The sequence below is a fragment of the Osmerus mordax genome, chromosome 7 (assembly GCF_038355195.1).
Source record: "Osmerus mordax isolate fOsmMor3 chromosome 7, fOsmMor3.pri, whole genome shotgun sequence".
In the NCBI taxonomy this organism is placed as follows: Eukaryota; Metazoa; Chordata; class Actinopteri; order Osmeriformes; family Osmeridae; genus Osmerus; species Osmerus mordax.
The window spans coordinates 2,506,069-2,512,480 of NC_090056.1; the positions used below are offsets into that span (position 1 = coordinate 2,506,069).

At 41.1% G+C, this 6,412-nt stretch overlaps 1 long non-coding RNA gene across 1 annotated transcript; it reads right to left on the reverse strand.

Annotated features, from left to right (window-relative positions):
• Nucleotides 1-812: 812 nt before the first annotated feature.
• LOC136946535 (uncharacterized) lies at nucleotides 813-1,474 on the reverse strand. Its single transcript, XR_010876911.1, has 3 exons — nucleotides 1,283-1,474; nucleotides 1,087-1,189; nucleotides 813-909 (listed from the first exon to the last, which is right to left on the reverse strand). It is a non-coding gene; the product is annotated as an uncharacterized lncRNA (long non-coding RNA).
• Nucleotides 1,475-6,412: the final 4,938 nt, after the last annotated feature.

A 6,412-nucleotide genomic window follows, 5' to 3' on the forward strand; every position in this document is an offset into this window, starting at 1 on the left:
TGCTTGTGTTTTGTCTATTTGCAAGTGTTTTCTTAATTTGCAGCGCGTTTGCACATGTCGGCCACCGTACTGGACCGTTTTCTGGTCCAGGAAAATAAACGGAGGTCGCGTAGATCTCCGACACTTTTTTTAGCTAACTGCGCGCTGCTCGGTACTTCCACAGGAATTAATAAGATAGTTCATAAGTTTTCAAGATATTGAAAATGGAGCACCGTAAATGCAGTGTTTAAAGAATGTATAATACATTATAGTACAATTCTAGTACTGTAATCAATAGCTGCATCACAGGCACGGCATCCCATATAACACAGTTACGTTGCCCTTCCGTTGCCGCAACGTCATTCGATGACCAAACATTCGTGCGACGTTGCGGCAACGTGGGAAGTGAAAAACGCCATGAGGGAACGGCAACGTCACAAAATCACGTTGCCAGTCTGTAACCGCGACGTTGTGGCAACGTTATTTTCCGATGTTGGCAGTCTGTAACCGCGACCTCCTAGCAACGTCATTTTCCGACGTTGCCAGTCTGTAACCGCGACCTCCTAGCAATGTTGTTTTGTGACGTTGCCAGTCCGTAACCGCGACCTCCTAGCAACGTAATTTTGTGACGTTGCCAGTCCGTAACTGCAACGTTAATTAAGTAACCTATATTTCTCAATTCTACTGCTTATATTGGGGTGGTTCATATGCAGACCTCATTTGCCCAAAATGCTACTTGTTCTTGTATAATAGGCTACATGGTAGCCAACTTTAGGAGGACTATGTTTGTGTGATGTGTAGCCTAACTCAAGCTAATCATAAACAAGGCAGCATTTCCATTTAACATTCAGTCATTTTATTTCAAACAAAGTACCAAACAGTGAATTAAAATCTTCTGCCAGTCCCCGCTACAGGTCCTGTCTGTTGGCCCTGACAATGAAGCACAAAATAAGTTAGTGTTCTATCAACATAATTGCACATGTGAAAGGGACTATATACAAGTCATAAAAATCACATGTAAAATAATATACATCATCAATAAAATATTATGGGATTCTAGTTTTTTGTCACATAGCCATGTGAAAGGTTGGGTGTGGATTCATTCACCTGGCTTGTTTTGAATGGGCTGCCGGGGCGTGTTTGAGTGTCTCCGCTATGAGGAGCTCCACAGCCTTCTCTCCCAGTCCCGTCTTCCACTTCATCACAGCTTCTGCAATTAGAAGTCATGAACTTATTGTCAGCACCAATTTGAACGTTGAACGCTGCGTATAAGCCATAGTTCATGACATCTCCAAACACCTACCACTCTCTTTCGGAACTCCAGCACCTTAAGGTGCTCCTCAAGGTCTTGGAGTTCAGCCTGTGTTTGGGCCACCTATAGGTCCATCACTGGCACCTCTTCCGTGTGTCTGCCCTGTAGTCGCCTGAATAGGAGAGCCTCTCGCTGGTTCTCCTCCAATGTCTCCATCTTCCGGAGCATAACCTGTAATGTGTCTGTAATTAAGGACAAGTTTACAAGAGTTTGCATGATTGGCATACACTGTGGTTCTTCTAGATTAGCTGTAACATTGATGTACATAACAAATGTTAAGAATAAGAAAAAATATGTGTAATCTAGTGTCGTAAGCCGAAAACTGGATAAGACACCTCAAGTTTAGGCGTAAGTTGATAACCACAGGTCAAGCAAGCTTTGTCTTGACATTTGGTCTCTCAGCAGAGAAACAGGGACAGTAAGAGGGGGTCAGCTGAGTCAAGATAAGCATGAGTCAGCAGTTACAACGAAGAACATAACGCTTACAAGAGATAACAAGGGGCATCCACGAGAACCAAGGGCAGGGCAAAATGACATTATAGGGGTTTGGGAGGACAGGGCTAAACTGTCATTATGATAAGGGGTTTCGATGCTATAAATGCTGTCTGTATTCAAATGTTAAGCAGGCTCTCTATCTTGTGCTCAGAGAGACCTAACGTATGCTGCCTTTCTGACTTTGATCAATAAAATCTTGTCGTTGCATCTGAAAACTTGGACAGACTCCCTGCGTTCATCCTTTGCACCTGTTCGGCTAAAAAGCTAGTCACCACACTAGTTTAATTGATATAAAGACCGTATCATATAAAGACCGTTGTGCAGTGCAGGGCACCTCGGAAGATATTCTTTAACTTTTATTGTGAGAAAATGACACAATTCTAGCGGCCTACAGATGTATCACAACATTTTATGTGTGAGGACTAATATCAGATCAAAGAAGGAGACAACCACTACGCCTTATTCAGCCAGTCTAAACAGCTGCTAGATGACACTTTTCATTTTCAATGCGCCGATAGTTCGGCTCTTTGGGCCGGCACAATCCGTAACCACCAAAGCTTCACAAGGCATCGTTCGCCCATCCCTAATAACATGGTAGGCCTATGCATTTTAAGTATTTCAAGATAACTTTCTGGAGGGTTTAACCTCTAGCTAGCAAAATCCTAACGTAAACAATGTGAATCTGATAGCACATAAACAGGCTTAATAGCCTCAATTTCAAACATATACGTAATAGCATGCCCCATCCAATTTCTGAAAATATGTTTATATATTTAAAACTATTTCTGTAAAGAAACTCACCTTTGAAGTATCTAATTTCCAGTTGAAATCCAATGCTCTTCTGAGACCCCAGTTTCAGCGATGCGTTGAAATGGGCATGCGCAAAGTTGTTGCTCAGGGGCAGACTGAGGGGCAGGTTTGCTAAGGAAGAATTGTAATATTCTGTGATGACTTGTCTTTGGTGTGCTATACAAAGAATGTTTGCTTAATCATGTTACACATCACACATTGATTGCTTTTGTACATGTTTATAGTAAAGAATGAAAGACTAAATTATAGCTATTCCAAATTCAGTCTTTTATTTATTAAAGCTATGTTTATGCATATGAGAAAATGGATGACCAATGACCCGCTGGGGCTGAGCTGCACATGAATTACATGCCTTGTCTACATTTATACATGCTGGGTGCAACATTTAATATTGTGTGATTGAAATTCATGTAGACTGGCTACATTGCAAAAGTGTCAGAACTGAGAGCAGTCCAGTGTGATCTCTCGATCTCTGGATAAACCACTATATTGCACTCGAGATCCGTTGTCCTGCGACCAAAGAGCGACTTAACAGCAACTTAACCCATGGTACCAAAATTCATGTAACCAGTAGTGATGGGTCGTTCGTGAACGATCCGGCTCTAAGAGCCGGCTCTTGAAGGTGAACGTTCACTTCAAAAACACTTCAGAGGATACATCAGTATCAATGTTTGTCTAATTGTCTCTTTGTGTATTTTACCCAGATAGTGCTACGTGATTCAGAACCTTTCGTCATGACCGCCAGTCAGTGTCCGTGCAAAGCTGGCACAGCAGTGTGTAATGACACTGCTGCACTGCTCTTTCAGACAGCTCATTACTCAGAGCTCAATATCCAGGTTGTCCCCCCTGTTCATGCCTGCACAGAAACTGAACAACAATAGCACAAGCCCAGAACTACAGTAAGGGTTGAGGCAAATGTACTGTGTACTTTTGTATTGTGTATTTTGGGCATATTCGATTCGTGTATAGCTCATTTGCATATTAACATTAATTTTTAAAGAACTTGTAATACAAAAAAATGTTACTTGTCATGGGTAGTTTCAGTGTGTAAAGTTTCATTTTGATAGGAGTAAAGGAAAAAAATAGCCCCATTGGGGTGTAATGTTGCCTGACCTTATTGGCACACATCTCGGATTGATGAGAATTTAACATATTTTCTCAACTAGGATTTCTTAGGACTTTTAGTATGTTGTTCTGGACACCTCATAGAAATTACCAAGCTGCAAAAAAAATAATTTAGTCTGTCGTAAAACGCTACTTTGCCTGGACTAATAGTAACAAAGTTACATACTAGCTAGTTACAACAGTTACACAGAAAGAGACACAATATGACAACGAAGTCCAAGTGGACAGTATTTATGCCTTTCATCGCTTTCCCAAAGACCCTGACAGGTAAACTTTGTCGGTAGCGTAATCTTATGCACCTGCTAACTTTAACTTTTTTTTGTCTAGTAGTAGGCTAGTAAACTTAATTCCTTCTAGGAACTGCAGGTCCTAGCCATAGAAACCAGAATAATGATTTATATGGATATGTAAATTAAAATTAGCTTCTTAAATTAATTTGCTGAATTCATATATTTCATTGATAACTTATTTGTGTATGTACTGTAGTCTAACGTTGTAATGTTTGGAGCTAGCGTTAGGTTACCTCCTGGGAAACGGTCTAACGTTAGGCTATTATAACGTTATATAAACTCATCACTTTATTCTTACCTGTCACACTTAGCCTAATGTAGAGAGTAATATAATTGATAAAATGCTTGAACTTCTCTGTCAATATAAGTTCTTTGCATCACCTAGCGCTGCAGATATGTACGGAAGTGAGAAGCGGAAACGATTACATCTGTTTTCCGGTTCCAATGCTGGACGCTTCGCATAAGAGGTCTGGCGCAAATTTGGTGCAGATCTGCATAGTGAGTGCGACTGCTGCCAAATTTGCTGATTTGAAAATGGATCTGGCACAGATGTAAATGCTGTCTGGGACGTTGCTACAACGTTGCCGCAACGTCATGTGTTAGCTGGGACTATCTATAATCCCAGTTATTAATATTTGTGGCATCTTCACCGAATGCATCACGGGCACTGTGCACTAGTGAATATAGCAACAGGAACAATGTTCGTATGACTTTATGTGCTGAAGGATTCAAAATCATTCCAATATGTAATGATGGTATTCTATGACACAAATATGTGTTCTAGAAAGAGTGGTCTGGAGTCGCAGAGGTCCGATAATATCAGCTTTAATGCAGCAGTTGGAAATCAACAAGTACAGAGCTCTGGGGCTGTCTACGTTTCCCTACCCGCAACAGAGTTTGGGCTGGTTCACGAAGTCCAACTGGCTATCTTTCCCTGCCCCAGCATATAATATACAGTGCAATTAAAACAGAAAGATGAAAAGAGGGTTGAGCTTGTTCTCTCGTGCATCAGGGAGTTGTTCTTGCCTCCGCGTCCCACCTGCTCGGGTGTCATCTCCACCCAGATCCAAGGTTGTTTCTGAAACTGAAAAGATAGAGACACAAAGAACAGCCTGCTTCCCACACTCAGTGGGAGACCCAATGTTTAAGCCTAAGCACACTTCTAAGTTCATAACTTTAATAAGCACAATGCATAACTTTAATAAGCACAATACATAAATTTAATACATGCCTCCTTCATAAATCCTGTTGTTATATTCACTCGTGCACAGTGCCCGTGATGCATTCAGTGATTAAAATGCCACACATATTAATAACTGGGATCATAGTTAGTGCCGTGCCTGATATGCAGCTGGTGATTACAGTTCTAGAATATGTGTTGTAATGTATTATACATTCTTTAGTGCTCAGGCTTAAACATTGTGTCTCACACAGGGTGTGGGAAGCAGGCTGTACTTTGTGTCTTAATCTCTCCATTTCAGAAGCAACCTTGAAACCGGGCTGAGACGGCACCCGAGCAGGTGGAATGCGTCGGCAAGAACAACTCTATGATGCACGAGAGAACAAGCTCAACCCTCTTTTCATCTTTCTGTTTTAATTGCACTGTATAATACATGCTGGGGCAGGGACAGATAGCCAGTTGGACTTCGTGAACCAACCCAAACTCTGTTGCGGGTAGGAAAACCGTAAACAACCCCAGAGCTCTGTACTTGTTGATTTCCAACTGCTGCATTAAATCTGATATTATCGGACCTCTGCGACTCCAGACAACTCTTTCTAGAACACAGACTTTTGTCATTGAATACCATCATTACATATTGGAATAGACACAAATAATTTAAATCATGTTCCAGGCTGTACCGGGAATCCTGACACTTTTCACTATCTTCCCAAAGAACAAGACACTAGAAAGGCATGGCTGATGTTTATCTATGGGAATATCCCATTGGAAATGGGGCTAACGTTATTTCTTGTTCCTGACTGTGTTTCATTCAAATAAATAACCCGTGTTGTCATGTAAATCTACAATTCAAGATGCATGTTTGTTCAGATCTATTTTTCAGCAAGATAGCTAGAGCTAACTGAAGCTGAGTTGAATCACGATAGTTTGTTTGGTAAGCTACAGTATAGCTAGTGCTAACGTTACCCACCTAAGTCGATCCTGTTTGCTTGCACGCTACGCTAGAGCTATGTTATAGACAAACATCTGCCATGCCCGTCGAGTCAATGTTAGCTAGACTCTAGCTCATCTGATTTTTATTAATTAAAGAATATATTGTGCTTATTAAAGTTATGAACTTAGAAGTGTGCCCAGGCTTAAACATTGGGTCTCACACTGAGTGTGGGAAGCAGGCTGTTCTTTGTGTCTCTATCTCTTCATTTTCAGAAACAACCTTGAAAC